Source organism: Oncorhynchus clarkii, chromosome 33 (assembly GCF_045791955.1).
Source record: "Oncorhynchus clarkii lewisi isolate Uvic-CL-2024 chromosome 33, UVic_Ocla_1.0, whole genome shotgun sequence".
In the NCBI taxonomy this organism is placed as follows: domain Eukaryota; kingdom Metazoa; phylum Chordata; class Actinopteri; order Salmoniformes; family Salmonidae; genus Oncorhynchus; species Oncorhynchus clarkii.
In genome coordinates, this window is record NC_092179.1 from 26,928,960 (window position 1) to 26,947,286 (window position 18,327).

The 18,327-nt window shown below is 41.7% G+C and overlaps 1 protein-coding gene across 1 annotated transcript in view; it reads left to right on the plus strand.

Annotated features, from left to right (window-relative positions):
* Nucleotides 1–18,327, plus strand: part of LOC139392962 (cytidine monophosphate-N-acetylneuraminic acid hydroxylase-like) — a 43,222-nt gene that overhangs the window by 12,154 nt on the left and 12,741 nt on the right. The window lies entirely within an intron of this gene.

Below are 18,327 nucleotides of genomic sequence, written 5' to 3' on the forward strand. Positions count from 1 at the left end.
TGAACAAAAACGCAACAATTAACGATTTTGCTGCATTACAGTTCATAAGGAAATCAGTCAATTGAAATACATTATTAGGCCCTAATCTATGGATTTCACATGATTGGGCAGGGGTGCAGCCATGGGTGGGCATATGCCCACCCACTGGTGAGCCAGGTCCAGACAATCAGATTGAGCTTGTCCCCCACAAAAAGGATTTGTTACAGACAGAATTACTCCGTTTCATCAGCTGTCCAGGTCTCATCCAATCCCGAAGGTGAAGAAGCCAGATGTGGAGGTCCTGGGCTGGCCTGGTTACTTACACATGGTCTGCTGTTGTGAGGCTGGGTGGACATACTTCCAAATTCTTTAAAAATGACCATGAGGTGGCTTAAGGTAGAGAAATTAACATTCAATTCTGGCAAAAGCTCTGGTGGACATTCCTGCAGTCAGCATGCCAATTGCACACCCCCTCAACTTGAGACATCTATAGCATTGTGTTGTGTGACAAAAAACTGCACATTTTAGTGGCCTTTTATTGTCCCCAGCATTTAATCAGCTTCTTGACAAGACACCTGTCAGGTGGATGGATTATCTAGGCTACCTGGGGCAGCAGGTGGCCAAAGCTTTGGGCCAGTACCTGAAAGGTTGCACGAGCGAATCCCTGAGCTGACAAGGTAAAGAAAACTGGTGGTTCTGCCCCTGAACAAGACAGTCAACGTACTGTTCCTAGCCAGTCATTGTAAATAAGAATGTGTTATTAACTGTCTAGCCTAGCTAAATAGATACAAATCTAGGCAACGGAGAAATGCTTACTAACAGGGATGTAAACAAATCTGTGTATTTGAGTGAAATAAGCTTTTTGTGTGTATGGACAATTTCTGGGATATTTTATTTCAGCTCATTAAACATGGGACCTAAACAGTACAGGTGTTTATATATTTTTGTTCAACTAGTAACTTAGCATTTTGCAGTAAACTTCCATTGTTAAGTAATTGATAGCATGGGCAACTATTTTAAGAGTAGCTTCCAACACTGTCAGCGAGTTGTGTTTCAGCAACAGTTCCAGGAATACCTTTCAATCAATTGATTACCTAAACATGCCAGTTTCACAAAGGGGTCATTAGTACTCAAATTGATGGGGTCATATAAATGCCATGTGTTAATGAGTAGCAGATGACTGCCTCAAAACACACAATGACAAAAGACAAAGCATCTGAGACGTTCAAACATCAATACCGGAACAGCCATCATCCATAGCACAAAAATAAGCGGTTCAATTAAAAAATAAATAATATTTCGTAATTATACCATTAGGGCCTTTTCTCGCAAACAAAAAATGTAATGTCGCCTTAGCAGGAGTCATCAGGACCAATATCGATTCTACAAGTTGTGACAATAGTTGGTTCATCCTCATTTCTTGACAAAAGTTAGCCATACAAATCACAGCCAGGTAGGATGTAGTAGTCAAATACACACAATCTAGCTATAGGCAAAAGCTAGCTTAAACTGTGGCTAGAATGTCTAATGAATAATTTCTAGTTATGTTGCAATGATAAGCATTGGCAGAAACAAAGGCAGCTTTAGATGTGATAACAGCTGAAACATTGTTATTGTATGAGTGTAATTCAATGCATTTTTCACCAAAAGTGAAAATAGCAGATCTTCAGTGACTGAAATCCCCCAATGGTAGTTACACATACATCCCTTCAATGAGCCTTTCAAACCCAGCGACCACGTGTTGCATGCTCAAGGCAAGCTATGAGCAATGGCTCTCACCCACAAAGAAAGCCGGCCAGCCAGCTAGCTAGCTGTAAAGCAGCATATGCATTTAACTAACCTACCACTGAAACGTACAAATTACACAGCTCCGTGGAATCTAGCTAGTTAGCTACCACATGCACTATAATGGATATATTTGCGGTAACGTTAACTAACTGGTTGTGCATGTTTCCAGCTAGCTAACTACTTCGCCAGCAAGTCAACTAACGTTAGCTAGTTACAGCTACCTAGCTAACGTTAGTTTGGCATACGCACTTTTATTGGGCAAGTACTCAAGTGACAGTCCATATTTGATTGGCAACGTGACCTGCTGGGCAAATATTGGAACCCTCAAATAATATTAGACCAAAATAAGAGAACCGTTAGCTAGCTATGTGGCTATCGAAATTAGCCAGCCAACTACAAACATGTCAAAAGTCAGGTGAAAAGACGGAGACATACGTCCCATTTTAGTGTGTAGCCTGCTAGTTAGCGGTATAGCTCGAACAGTGATCAGACAACTTGTACCCACCACATCACTTAACTACCCTCTATCAAGGCTAGTCAATAAATAAGGTCAGGTCTAAATTAAAAAGACACGAAACCAATAACTGAATGATGCAAATTCTGATGATTTGTCACTAACGTTATGGCGTTTGTATTTACAATACAACGTTTCGAAAGGGCGGAAAATTTGCCATTTTCGTCATCGTGCATGTAACGTTAGCTAGCTAACGCATCATGGTGGAGCCTCTCGTCTCTCAATGGCTGCTACTAGCCATCCGACTTAGTTAGCTGGCAAGCTACCGTCCTATTCTTCCCGACCACATCCACACAAATATTTAGTTCAAGACGATAAGAACAACCCCACATTCGTACCCATCTAAGAGTACAATATATATATATGCGCCACTTTGTTGTATTGCTAAAGTCCAAGCTAAGGTGATTTCAAGTCATTCTCTTACCTTTAGCTGGCGGCTTGACTAGGTGGATCTACGCAGTGAAGCGGTCGCAAAGCAAAAGACTCCGCTCTTATGGCGGTAAAAGAGAGAACCATCCCGCCGCTTGCGCTCATATACATCTTGCGTCATCACGTAAACCAGGGTAACGTTAAGCCTATGGGAGGGGCCGGTCAAGAATATTTGATGAAGTGTTCTGTCACCATCGTCATCAGATATGTCTAGTCATTCCACTCTAAAACAATTTCTTCTGCAAGATGAATATTTGCATCATATCTTATGTCACCATGCCAACCAGACCATAGCAACGTGCAATTTCCCTGGGTCCCAGACAGTATGGTCCAATTAGAACAGTGATTGTCTTGGGGGATTAAAGCAAACCATGACATGTATTCACCTAGACTTGTCTTGAATGCTGGTACCATGAGTTGATATGAATCAGAAAGAGCATTTGGTCATAGAATTGATCCTCAAAATGCTTCATTTTGATCACCGGTTGAGCCAGGCCCAAAGGCTACCTGTTTAACCGATGTGAGCGTTGTCCTGCCCAGAGGCCCAGGCTTTTGTGATACTGTCAATTAGAAGCTTGTTTCTGCAGCACATGCTCGAGTCCCCAATGCAACGTCCACGCTGCCTGCTATACTGGTGGCAGCAGTGTGATTTGTCGTTCTCTTACACATCGGAGAAGCTGCTCTGTACGCAAGGTGGACACTTCACGATAGAGTGAATACTGACTTCCCACAGCCTGTGAGGAAGGATAGTCCGTGGTGGTGATCATCCTAACCCTAGCAACACCATAAGAGTTGTTAACTCATGTAGAAAACTAATATTGCATCGTTTGCTCGTTTGACTCCAGGCTCAGTTTTAGGCAACATGTGAGGATTACAGTGTGAATCATACATCAACAAGAGGCCTATGGACTGACTATTATTCACTAGGCCCAACAAATATTCTACACTGAGAGCAGTTTTAGATAAAAGTCATAAGTGTGATCCAAATCTTCCAATTGGCGGAAGTCTTTCCCACATGTGGGTTCCTGTCAAAAACACTTCCCATTCATACAGACACTTTACAACGCCTGTTGCACGATACAGCATAACAGATGGTTGTGCATTCATTAGTTATTACTCAATAATTGTTTTGAGTGTTTTAGCTCCAACAACAGATATTGTATATGAATATTTCTGACTATTGCACCCATAGAGATCCTATATATATATATATACACATGAATTATATCATCTCTATGGTTGTACCTGACTGTAGTGGTTGTCAAGTGATCCTGCTTCCTTATGTTTAAGAAGAGGATCATAGCTCTGTAGTATTAATAGAATGATCCCTTGGAGCTTACACTTTACTCTGACATTTATGTTTTATGTTGTGCACAGTTGGTAGCATCATGACTCATGATCATGATAAAACTGCCATGTCCCCAAGACAAGGGGCTCCTGATGTGGATATTCACAGTGAATGGCATTGATGCCAATACCCACGGCAGGTAGCCTAGCGGTTAGAGCGTTGGGACAGTGACTGAAAGGTCGCTAGTGGAGCTAACAAGGGGGGGAAAATCAATCGGTGCCCTTGAGCAAGACATTTAACCCTAATGGCTGGCTGTGACACCATTATCCGAGGGTGTCTCAGGGGGCGTTTGAATTTGAAAAATAAAACACATTTCCTGAAACAGGACAAAAATAAGCACCGACCAAATCATTTATTTGTATGATACAAATCATTACTGGTGCCCATTAATCAATTGTAGAGAATCAGAAGTGTTAGAGATTTGCCTAGTTAAATAAAGGTTAAATAAAAGTAAATAAATACCAGGACCCCTTCAGTGTTTAATAAGTCTATTTATTATTTCAAAGTGACAAAGTAGAGCTTTATTCAAGTGTATTGTATATCATGTTATTGAGTTAAGTAAATTTGATCTTTACAATTCCTGGGTAGTGTTCGTTACGGCATACAACAGAAAACGTTTTCAAAATGTTTTGACACAGAAATCAGAGTTTCCTATTGAACAAGTCCAGGTTGTCCCTCCCTGTTTCAGTCCATTAAGTTGAGAACATTTAATCTTTAAAACTCATGGGTAGTGTTCATTAGTGCATGCAACGGAAAACGTTTCAAAATGTTTTGACACGCTAAAAAAACAGAAATCGTGTGACACTTCTGGTATCCTGTTTACCACATTGTCTCAGCAGATAGTCTTCATAGACAACCTCTCATAAGTAAATAGGGTAATAAACACACTGTTCAAGTCCCCTTATTGCTCATCTTGATGTTGTTTATTTATTTTTTCATTTATACAGGTAAGGCACTTAAGAACATATCATTTTTCACAATGACAAAGTCTTAGCTTTTCTATTGTAAATCAGGTACAGCGTTCGAACAGATGACAATAGTTTCAAAACACAACCTATATAGAAAGGGATATTAAATATTGCCGCATTCAAGTGCTAATCGGAACTAGGAAACTCTGACTTGCTAACTGGTTATAGTTATACACGTGCCGCGATCAACCAGTTAGTTAGCAAGTCGGAAATTTCAGAGTTTCCTAGTTCCGACTTAGACATAACGAGTATCCAATCCATTGTGTTGTAGTCAATGCATGACATTCACTCCCTCTGGGCAAAAACAGGTGGAATCAATGTTGTTTCCACATAATTTCAACAACAAAATTTCAATGTGACAACGTTGAATCAACGTGGAAAACTGATAGAACTTTTTTCACCCAATTTTTTTTACCTTAATCCAAAAACATGGCAATTTTTGTTGTTATTGAATTAACGTTAGTTCACAACTCAACCAAATGAAAACAAGACGTTGAACTGATGTATGTGCACAGTGGGAAGGCCATGTGAATTTTGTCATTTCAGAGTAGGCTACTCCTGTAATATTAATTGGGATTTTAAGCAACATGAAAAAAACAGTTTGACAAAAAGGAAGTAATGTGTATAAAAAACGAATTGGTTTTGTGTAATTGGAGAACAAATGTGGTATATGTTGGGTGAAATAAAAAACGAGTTTGCTAATGCATCAATACCCATATAAATGAAGGAGGTCTTGTAAATGCTATTCCAAATGTCTCGGTTCTTTCGAAGCATAGTGTTTCTGGCAACTGCTCACACTACTGATACCTGGTACAGGTAACTCACACTACCTATCAAGTTAGAAGTGTATTCATAGGCCCGCTTTGTTCCCAACACAGTGACACTGACCTGGATGAGAGGGAGAGGGAAATACACACAGGGTAGTTAGTGCAAATGCATTCAAGTCGAACATTTCCGTTTCACTGCGACTATGCATTATTAACAAAGGGACTTGAAAAAGGGAAGAGATAAGCGAGGTAAGTTTTGAAGCCAATTATGTATCGCAAAAGGTTAACGCCAAGACACTCAAATACGACTGCTTCAGTGGTGATGTGATTTTCAGTCGTACTTACGGCACTATGATAAAATTGAGGTTTTATTCCAAGTATTTTGACTTCCACATTTTAGCTGAGTGGATGAAAGTTCAAGGGTCAGTGGGTGGAGCTTACAGTGGGATTCCCATACACAATATTGCTAGTTCGAATCCCGGTGTGGTTTAATTTGTTTTCTAATCTTACTCCAACCCTTAACCTGGTTTCTAATTTTAACCTGTAACATTTCTTACCCAAACTTAATCCAACCCATATAACCTAACCCAATTGTAATTACTTGTCTAAACTTATAACATTTATTGCCTAAACTCAACCAATCACAAGATGGAAAATTCCAATCTGCAACATTTTATAGAAAAATAATATTCACCTAAATGGGAGGACCCATGACATAACCTCTGACCCGCCAATGAGCACGTACCCCCATGTACGATTCTGGTCATTGTTAGTTGCACACACAAATGCTGTGGAAAAGCACATACCTGGAAACATAGAAGTGAACGCATGATTAGTGATGGTGCCTTGGAGTCTGGGGGATCTGACAAGATCCACCACATTTAAAGGTTGAGAGCTCTCTTCATTTTCGAGAAGGGAGACGATTTCCCTTGTACAGTATGTTTCCTAAAATCCACTCACCTGGAAGTCTAATGGTACCAATATACAGCACCTTCCAGCTGTTAGTTCCATTCAAACCTTCCATTCCAACCTTCCAACATCCCAACATTCAAACCTTCCGGTCAGTTTCATTCCAACCTTCAGTTCCACTCAAACCTTCCATTTCAACCTTCTAACATCCCAACATTCTAACCTTCCAACATCCCAACCTTCCCGTCAGATCCATTCCAACCTTCCATTCCAATCGTCCAACACTCCGACCTTCTAACATCCCCTCTGTAGTTGTGACAGAGTGGAAATTCCAACCTGACAACCCTTTGCACCGTAACACAACACACTCAAGAAGCACTGTTAATACCACTGGCCCCAAAAAAGCCTAGGCATTTCTGGATCCATGGCTAAATGACTTGGTCTTAGGAAGGCAGCAGTGATGCACTTAGCCATCCACTGCCACATTATCACACTATGCTCAGAGTAGTATCAGACTATTTCATATGAACTGGCTGCACAGCTACAATATAAACTAGGTTACATTTTGTATTTTAAAGAACAGATGCAAAAACCTACCCATCCATCTCATCAACTATAAAGCTGTTCTCCAACCTTTTCTCTCCTTCCATAGGCTTCCTCTTTCTCCTGATCAGGAGGGATAAAGGGAGCAGATACACTGGGAGCTGCAGTGATTGTGACTCACAACTAATTAACCATTATGAAGAGCATGTTGAAGCATCATTAGGAGAAATGCCTTCTGACTGGAGAACCAGGGCCAGTCGGGCAGAGAGGCATAAGAATACATGAGTGCTCATCAGATGGCAAATTGCTATACCCAGGCTCTACCTCTCACACCACCGTACCGTCAATTGATTATTTAACCACACAACCATATACAAATGGGACCATGGTGTTTCAGACCAATTGAAGGCATCTGACTCAGTCACAGGCTGTGCCCTAAATGGCAGTATTTACCCTACATAGTGCACTACTTCTGATCAGAGTAATGGCCAAAAGTTGTTTCTAAAGTTTAATGACCTGCATTAACAGTTCAGACAGATGCCGACTTCCTGGCAACAAGGTGTAAATTTAAAAGAATGTCTCGACAGAAAGCAGCCAATGGCAAAATACTTCTTCCAGCATCTTCCTGTATCCCTGAAAACTGTAAACATCCACTTTCTTGGGACCCGGGGAGAGTGCATTGGGACAGATATGGTCTGTTTGGGTGCCAGCTGTTCAAGACAATATCGAACAGGTAAAGGCCTTCATCACCTTGCTTTTTTATATATATATATATATATATATATATATATATATATATATATATATATATATAGAGAGAGAGAGAGAGAGAGAGAGAGAGAGAGAGAGAGAGAGAGAGAGAGAGAGAGAGAGAGAGAGAGAGAGAGAGAGAGAGAGAGAGAGAGAGAGAGAGAGAGAGAGAGAGAGAGAGAGAGAGAGAGAGAGAGAGAGAGAGAGAGAGAGAGAGAGAGAGAGAGAGAGAGAGAGAGAGAGAGAGAGAGAGAACCACTTGAACCCTGGTCCAGACTGCAGAGTTGGCATAATCAATATTTACCCAATAACAACCGTTTAATCGACTCTAATAGAAAGATAATGTAGCTATCGTCATTGGTGAGGGAACATGACTGTGACTTTAGAGCACATCATCTCATTGAGGGCTGGCAAGGGGCCACACCAGAGCACTTGAATGAATATTGTATTTTTGGTTGACAGGCTATTTTTTGTAACACTAAAGGAGAGAGAATCCTTTCTTAAGCCTCCAACACTACAGACAACCAGGCTATAATCTAGCTGATCACATAGACTTCAAAACCCTGACTGGAATGCTTCCTCTCTCCGCTGTTAGAGGAGATAACATATACCGATGCAGGGTCTTAATTTGAGCCAGTTTGTTACAGCAGGAAAATAATCCTGCAGCAATTGGAAACGTGAATTATGTGGATTGCAATTAATGGACATTTTTGTAGGGGTTGATTCATTTTACATAAGGGAAAATCAAACTTCAAAAGCCTTTTAAAACTTCAAATACACTACAAGTTAAAAATGTCTTGCATTGCAGGAAATCTATCTTGCAACAGAGCGATCAAATTAAGATCCTTCATCTATAGACAGCCAGAAGATGTAATTGTCATGACTCATGCCAGTCTCTGTTTAACACTTTGTGGGAGCTCCCACACTTCTCTTTCTCCTGCTCCCGCCCAACCTGTGGCCCATGACCAGGGGGATGATGACACGTCCCTTTGCGGACGAGCGGGTACAGCATGGGGCCCAGGAAGGAGGGCGAATGGGCATCCGAGTTTGTTTAATCACCACTGTCATTATTAGCTCGAGGGTGATAGCACCAGCTCTACAGTCTGAGAGACACTAAAGGAGAGATAGTTCGGGAATGGCTGTATGCCAGAGGAGGCTGGTGGGAGGAGCTATAGGAAGACGGGCTCATTGTATTGGCTGGATTGGAATAATGGAACGGTATCAAACACATCAAACATATGGAAACTAACATGATTGACTGTTACATTTATTCATTCCAGACATCATAATGAGCCTATCCTCCTATAGCTCCTCCCACCAGCCACCACTGCTGTGTGCATACTGTGTATCTGTGGGAATGCTAAAGCAGGCCGACTTCTTTTTGAGTAGTGAAGAAAAGAGACAATTGGCTTGATATTAGTGTGATGTATTTTTAATTATCACTTGGCAAAGGATCACACAAAGGCTCTTCCTCTCCATTTCCCTCCCCTTTCAGATTATTATATAAAGGCTCACGAAAAGTTAATACACAACTTATTCCAGACACTTTGTTTCTTAACGCAGATGCCTTGGACTTCTTCCGATTGGCCAAAGCCACTCTGTAAGGAAATGGAGTCATATCTGGGGAAACACCAACACCACAAACCACTGTTACATTGAACAATACCATCTTTAACCAGCTAAAGGATGTGTTCCAAATGTCCCCTTATTCCCTATATAGTGCACTACTTTGGACCTGTCGCACGTAGCAACACGCCAATGTTAAGAGCGGCACGCGTTGACTTTTCAATGCTAATTTGCCTCCTCCGAATGGCTCTGCTGACAGTCAGTGATGAACTTAATCCACTTGTCTCCCGACACAGAGGATTTAGGGCATGCTCTGTTGTCTATCACAGCAGTACAAAGACATCTGTGAATTGGAGACTCATCTTGCTGTCAGAAGGGCACTCTGTCAGGCAGACACACTAGCGAAACCATGCACACAGTATGAGTTGAATGACTTGTTGTTCTGTTGTTTTCTGTGTCTGTGTTCTATGTCCCTTCCAAACAATAAATACTATAATATTTGAGTAATTGTTTTTATATGAAATCAATATAGAAATGAAAGTACATCTTAAAGGGATACTTGGGGATTTTGGCAATGAAGCCTTTTATCTGCTTCCCCAGAGTCAAATGAACTCATGGAAACTATTTTTATGTCTCTGCATCCAGTGTGAACGAAGTCGGAGGTAGTTTCATCAGCCAATGCCAACTAGTGTTAGCTCAATGACTGGAAGTCTATGGTATCTGCTAGAAGGCTAACGTTAGTGAGCAACTTCCTTCAAACTGCACACAGAGGCATAACAAATGGTATCCATTAGTTCATTTGACTCTGGGGAAGTAGATAAAGGGCATCATTGCCAAAATCCTGAAGTGTCCCTTTAGTAACATATACCATTTAGCAGTTGCTTTAATCCAAAGCAACTTACAACAGTGAGGGTCTTTTTGTATGGGTATGAAACCAAACGTTCTGGCGTTGCTAGTGCCATTCTCTACCAGCTGAACCACACATCTTCAGGACAGAGGACCAAGTAATGACGCTGTATCAGGACAGGACACTACTGGTCTGGAATCATCACATCTGAGAGCTGATGCACACACTCCTCAACACCCATACACACAATCCTCAACACAGATACTCAGGGGGCACATGGTGGCTGGCTGCCTAGGGGAGAGAATGCTGTGCTGGCATAATGGGTCGTGACCTTCGAGTATCCTGTGTATGCACACACACGCTCTAAACGAGAGGAAGAATAGAGGGAGGTTTGAAAGAGGAGAGGAGTGTGAGAGAGAAAGAGGTAGAGAGGGAGCAGAGGAAGCTGGCATCAGAGAGCCTGTCTGCCTGGCCTTCCCAGCTTACACAAGAGACTTGATAGATTCTTAACTAGGCTATAGCACATGATGTAAACCCTCATTACATAATGCCCAGTGAACATGTTTTTGGGAGGCAAAACAGTGACATGCAGATCTAGATGGGTCAGAGAGGGGGACAAACCATGTCCCTGTTACAGAGAGATTTAAGCCTAAACATGGACCCCTCTCATCCCCTCCCCCCAAATAATCAAGTAACATCTGGAGAGCTGGAGCAGTGAGATTCCCATAGGAACTCATCTGGGCTTTGAGATAGAGACAGACAGAGACACAGACACACACAGAAAGACAGACAGAGAAAGGCCGACAGAGAGAAAGAAAGAGAGACAGAGACAGAGAAAGAGATACAGAGAGACAGACACAGAGAGACAGAAAGACAGTCCTCCCTAACAGCCTGATCACAGTGAGAACAGGACATAAACTCTTCCACCTCTGTCGTCTTGACAGCCCTTAAAAATAGATGTGCCTGTCACACCCTGATCTGTTTCACTGTCTTTGTGCGTGTCTCCACCCCCCTCCAGGTGTCGCCCATCTTCCTATTATCCCCTGTGTATTTATACCTGTGTTCTCTGTTGCCAGTTCATCTTGTCTTGTCAGGTCTTACCAACGTTCATTCTCGCCTTCCTGTTTCTTTTGTTCTGTTTCCTAGTTTTTCCCGGTTCTGACCATTCTGCCTGCCGTCCTGTACCTGCCTGACTCTGACCTGATCACGAACCTTTGCCTGCCCCACTATTCTTCTTCCCCCTCTGCTTCCCTCTCACCAAACACTTCTGTAACCCTTCTGACAGAGACAGGTTTTCATTAAAGTGTTGTGCAGCCAAGTATGTCCATCCCCGCTGGCCCCTAACCGATCAGCCACATTCAGCTGAAAGTCCAATTCAATTAGACCATGAAATACAAGCTCTCCAGAAATATATTTATATTTGTATATTTTCAAAATGTAACAAAACCTTTCTTACAATACAGAAGAAATACAACCAGTACACAACCTGACCATGACATCATAAAAGATGTCACTGCAACTCGTTTTACCTGCTGGGATGCAGTCCTCCTGACCCCCGACCTCCCTGTTTGAGGACTTATTCATGTGTGTGTTCACCACCTCCCTGCCAGCGTGGGGTGAGGGGGGGTCCATATGCCCACAGAAAACACCGCTATCTAATTCCATCCAAATGCAGGAGACAAAGGCTGTATATCATTACACTGTCATGGTTTCCTCTTCTCGCCTGTCCTTAATGATCACTAAATCAGATGAAAGCAATGGATAGACTACCACCCTTTGGCTTTCACCTGTCATGGTTCTTACAGATCAGTGGTAATGAAGGGAAGGAGATGAGGAGAGGAAGCAAATTGAGTTTTCTTGTGAAGGGAGTAACTACCTATCCAACTCATCCCCCAATATCACAGTGAGGTGATAAGTGATTGTTAAAGTATCAGAGATGACAAGTAAACTCAACTTTCCATCTCCCCTAAAATAAACTCATTGTCATTTTGTGGCAGCCATTGACATTGTCACTCTACCTCTGCATTTCCACCACTCTCCTCTCTCACAGTACAGCAGTAGTAGCATGTATTGTTAGCTCCCAGTCATGGACTGAATTGTATACCAACGATCTAAACTACACTTCCATTTCACAACAACAATACATGAGGTGGAAGATGAAGATGCAGCCAGATGAGAGAGGTACAGTGAGATCTGTCCAGTACTCTGTGTCCTCAAAAGTCCCTGGTCTCCACATCAGGTACTGATGTAGGGTCTTAACTTGAGCCAGTTTGCTACAGCAGGAAAATAATCCTGCAGCAACAGGAAATGTGATTTACTTATGTGAATTTTAATAGATTTGTGTAGGGGATGATAGGTTTTTCATTAGGGCAAATCGAGTCTGGCATTGCTAAGTTGAATTTTAGAAGCCTTTTTAAAACTCAAAAACAGCACAAGTTTGCATTTTGTGCTGTGCATGAAAATTGTCAGCAACAAAAGAGTTATCAAATTAAGATCCTACATCTGTGTAGATAGAATCTGTGGGGCCACTGTGACCCTTGGCTGGCCCTGGGCCATGCAGGCTACCTACTCCCTCCGGCTCATATTTCGCCAACCGTCGTACAAAAATGAATATGACCCTGACCACCAGCTCGTCCAATAGGCAATCATCCAATTTTATCTTCATTCTAGTCTATGGCTCATTTTGAAGTCCTCCAGACTCACTGTTGTGATACTGAAAGTTATGTGGTTTGACTACCCTTAATCACATTTTTGGAAAGCTTAACAAGACAAAAAACTAAAATATCATTGCTTTCAATTGGCAGTAGCTGATTGGTGGAGGCAGAACATAAAGGAAAGAGCAGCTTCCTAGATGTATGTTTCAAGGTTTCAGCATGGCCCGCTTCAAATTGCATGGGATTTGTTTTCTCTGTATTTGCGTCCCAAATGCTTCTTACAGATCAGTGGTAATGAAGGTAAGGAGATGAGGTATGGCAACTGCTCGGCATCTGACCGTAAGGGGGCCAAGATTCCTGCAATCCAGGACCTATATACTCGGCAGTGTCAGAGGAAAGCTCATAAAATTGTCAGAGACTCCAGACACCCAAGTCATAGACTGTTTTCTCTGCTACCACACGGCAAGCGGTACCGGAGCACCAAGTCTAGGACCAAAAGGCTCCTTAACAGCTTCTACTCCCAAGCCATAAGACTGCTGAACAACTAATCAAATGGCCACCGGACTATTTACATTGACTCCTCCCTCCATTTGATTTGTACACTGCTGCTACTCGCTGTTTATTATCTATGCATAGTCACTTCACCCCTACCTACATGTACAAACTGCACTGTTGGTTAAAGGCTTGTAAGAAAGCATTTCACGGTAAGGTCTACACTTGTTGTATTCGTCGCATGTGACAAATAAAGTTTGATTTGAAATGGCACCCTATTCCCTACATAGTGCATTACTTTTGACCAATCCAGGGGTTAAAAGAATAGAGACAGACATGCTAGTCTTTAATCCAGGGGTTAAAAGAAAAGAGACAGACATGCTAGTCTTTAATCCAGGGGTTAAAAGAAAAGAGACAGACATGCTAGTCTTTAATCCAGGGGTTAAAAGAAAAGAGACAGACATGCTAGTCTTTAATCCAGGGGTTAAAATAAAAGAGACAGACATGCTAGTCTTTAATCCAGGGGTTAAAAGAAAAGAGACAGACATGCTAGTCTTTAATCCAGGGGTTAAAAGAAAAGAGACAGACATGCTAGTCTTTAATCCAGGGGTTAAAAGAAAAGAGACAGACATGCTAGTCTTTAATCCAGGGGTAAAAAGAGAAGAGACAGACATGTTAGTCTTTAATCCAGGGGTTAAAAGAAAAGAGACAGACATGCTAGTCTTTAATCCAGGGGTTAAAAGAAAAGAGACAGACATGCTAGTCTTTAATCCAGGGGTTAAAAGAAAAGAGACAGACATGCTAGTCTTTAATCCTGGGGTTAAAAGAGAAGAGACAGACATGCTAGTCTTTAATCCAGGGGTTAAAAGAGAAGAGACAGACATGCTAGTCTTTAATCCAGGGGTTAAAAGAAAAGAGACAGACATGCTAGTATTTAATCCAGGGGTTAAAAGAAAAGAGACAGACATGCTAGTCTTTAATCCAGGGGTTAAAAGAAAAGAGACAGACATGCTAGTCTTTAATCCAGGGGTTAAAATAAAAGAGACAGACATGCTAGTCTTTAATCCAGGGGTTAAAAGAAAAGAGACAGACATGCTAATCTTTAATCCAGGGGTTAAAAGAAAAGAGACAGACATGCTAGTCTTTAATCCAGGGGTTAAAAGAAAAGTACCACATCGGCTGGTCCGGGCTGGGTGTTGTCTTCCCAAGCCATTGTGGTGGAGCAGACGCAGCCTGACATCACTACGTCAGTGGTTTCCCAACTTTCTTTGTGCCATGTGAAATTTTGTTAATGGGCAATTCAACGGTAACAGAATGATGCTCAGATTTTTCACTTTAAAATGTATGCCAAACAAAAACCAATGATTGTGAAATTAAACAAACCATACAACTATGCACAAGGATGACTTTAAACAATTTCTGAGTAAAAAATCTCAGCATCATTCTGTTCTGTGGAATTGCCTTCATGTCTTCTTAGTATAACAGTTCCACCCTGTTTGTTACATAAAGAGTTGTAATCTGATGAGGTAACAACCAAAATATGACCTCTTTCGCATGACATCTTGACCTTGTTATGAAAAAGTAACCTGGTCTCAGAGCATTCTGTATAATTCTATATGTAAATTCGAGACACTTCATTTAGTATGATATTTTACGTTTCGTATGGAATGTTTAAATTGTGGATGTCCATCACCCATTTCTTATATTATGTTACAAATTACTATTTGTATTACACTGTATATTATGAATTTTCAAAATGTACTTTATGATACTTCATGTCACGAATTCAAGCTAAGTGGCTATGTGGCTAACATGAGCTAGCTGGCTAAAGTTTGCTAGGCTAGGGTTTAGAGTTTAGGGTTAAGGAGAAGTTTAGGAGTTGGGTTAAGGTTAGGGGAAGGGTTAGCTAAAAGGGTTAAGGTTAGGGGAAGGGTTAGCTAAAAGGGTTAAGGTTAGTGGAAGGGTTAGCTAACATGCTAAGTAGTGGCAAAGTAGCTAAAAAGTAGTAAATAGTTGAAAAGTTTCTAATTAGCTAAAATGCTAAAAAGGGTTGGGCGGTATCCAGATTTTTATATCCTCATACCATCTTTCTCTCACACCAGGATTTATGGTATTGCCAGCTTAGTACACAGGGGGGAGCCAAAGAACGCAAAAAAGCCCATCATGCGTCTATTATCAGAACGCTAACAAAATTAGCACAAGTAAGAGCTCATTTCCATGGAGACTGCTAGCTAAGTATGCTAACGAGCTGAAACTAAAATAAACAAATTGCAAAGACAGTCAATCCAACACATAAAGTTATAAATACAGTATATAGGTAGAAGCTATCAAATGTCCTTTTTGGTGAGTTTGGACATTTACAAGTGAATGTGAATGACAAACATTGTGCAAATGAAGAAAGTTTTGTTGCATGCTTGTCTGAATGAAGAACAGTACTGTGTACACACTGTGTCTGTGTGGAGTCTGGGAGTTGCTAGGGCAAATGGCCTGCCTGCTTTGCTCCAAGAAGATATAGGAGGAGCAGATGGGCTTAGAATTGAGAGGAGAAACAAAATGCAAGGAAATCAAGCTGCAGTGGCAGCTGCACAGTCAACTAACTCATCCAAAGGGCTTTGACATCTCAATCAAGACAGAAAGCTAACACAATATGATGCCCTGTGATCTTATCAATTTAGCCACTTACTTAGACAACTAGCAAGTTAATCTTAGGGGTCGCCCTAACGCAGAATTCTTTGTTTTTCACACAGGAACAGAAGACAAACCACATGCGAAATATCTTGCTGCGTTTTATAAAAAGCAGACCTAAAATGCTTTTTCTTGGAATTTCAGCTCGGCATCTAACTAATTTTGTGCTTCAGTTGAACTTCTCCATTGGGATGAGAACTCCCAAACTGGCATTCTATCAGCAGACAGCACTCTGACTGATGTGTAGCTACTGTTCTCCAGCATTCTATCAGCAGACAGCACTCTGACTGATGTGTAGCTACTGTTCTCCAGCATTCTATCAGCAGACAGCACTCTGACTGATGTGTAGCTACTGTTCTCCAGCATTGTATCAGCAGACAGCACTCTGACTGATGTGTAGCTACTGTTCTCCAGCATTGTATCAGCAGACAGCACTCTGACTGATGTGTAGCTACTGTTCTCCAGCATTGTATCAGCAGACAGCACTCTGACTGATGTGTAGCTACTTTTCTACTGTCCTTTAGTGGTGTAGCCAGCTTACCTTTCTCCTGTAAAATACAAGATTAACTTGAAGAAAAACATGAAGAAATGTAGCTGGTTACATTCTTTCTATGATAAACATTCAAAAAAAGACCTTGCTTTTTCATTGTAAGCTCATTTACTTGTGTGGCTGCCAGCCAAATAGTGTTGCATTTCTGTTGTCATCTGATGACAATGAAGCTGTTTTCTGCCGAATGTGTTGCACTAATGTATTTTCTGTGAAGAAAAACTATAGCTGCACGTACCTGATCACTCTGTTGAAGCAAAAAAACACGGTTGACTTTCAAAATAAAACACGACCCCTGTCAATACACAGCTGGAGTCACCTGCTCCAGCTTTCTCACGTGACTGGCTCAACTGTTCTGGAGAACCATGGTAAGCTTCATAACGTAAAATAATGTGCCAAGTGAAATGAAGAACACAATCTGCTTTAGCTCCTAATGTATTGCAAAGTTTACTGCACATATTGACTTAAAAACTGGACTGGAAAAATACATCTTTTCTTGGTTGTATCAGAGACCAGTTGGATGTAACCTGGTTCTCAACCAGAAAACATCCAGTACAAACTGACCAGGACTCGCCAATGGGTTCATTTTGAAACCAGAGACCAGTGCCTCTCAACCTATAAAGTCTGCTTGTGCCAAGTTAGAATTACAATGTCCAACCTGGCGGTAACCTGGCGGTAACCTGGCGACTTGAGGAGTAGAGGTGTGAAACGTGTGTTTTATTCTGGGAATAAAACTGTGTATCAGGTGCTAGTTCACCTTCTCAAGGCTAACTCAACTCCCTGGCTGTACTATCAAGAGGCACTATTAGGCAGAGGGATTGAGGCAGGCATGGAGAGACCTCCAAAGCTAGGGGAGAGGAGAGCTCTCCCATTCCAGTGCACTGATAACAAACACTGCTTCCCACACAGTCTAGACTCTCCTCTCTCATCGTTCCGTTGACTCACTCTCCCACATTAATCTCCTTGTACTTCCTCAACTCTGTCAGAAACAATATGGCCTCCTCTCCGATGAGGGCTGTCGATGTGGGCGTCCAGCTTATTCACAATGCAGAGACATCTTGTTCTACCCAGACATGAATGACTGGAAAGATGTGGACGGGTGATGACATCATTGTGAATTAGTGATTATGTTTGTGAGCAGGAGGTCATGCAGAGAGAATATGATTTACCTAACTCCGGCTCTGTGTTGTGGGGATTGGGGAACACATTTTTCCCCCAATTTGTTTTAGCCAGTAAGGATGCACCACCGGTAGCTCGGGTGCCAGTCTAAGAAATGTTCCCTCTGAAAGGGGTCTGAAAAATACATCTCAGGCCTGCACCAGGCTGCACCACAAGTATCTCTTAAAACAAAAATTAACACTGAAAATAACATCATATTTTTTGGGAGATTAGAGGCCCTGTCTGACTAGACAACAACAACAACATGTTCTGGGTCTGAATAAACATCAGAACACACGTTACCGTTACCCCTTCAAGGTAACATCCTCCCATCCACAGCAAATGCAAAGGGATCTGTTCGAAGCAGTCTGCAGCCAAGGGGC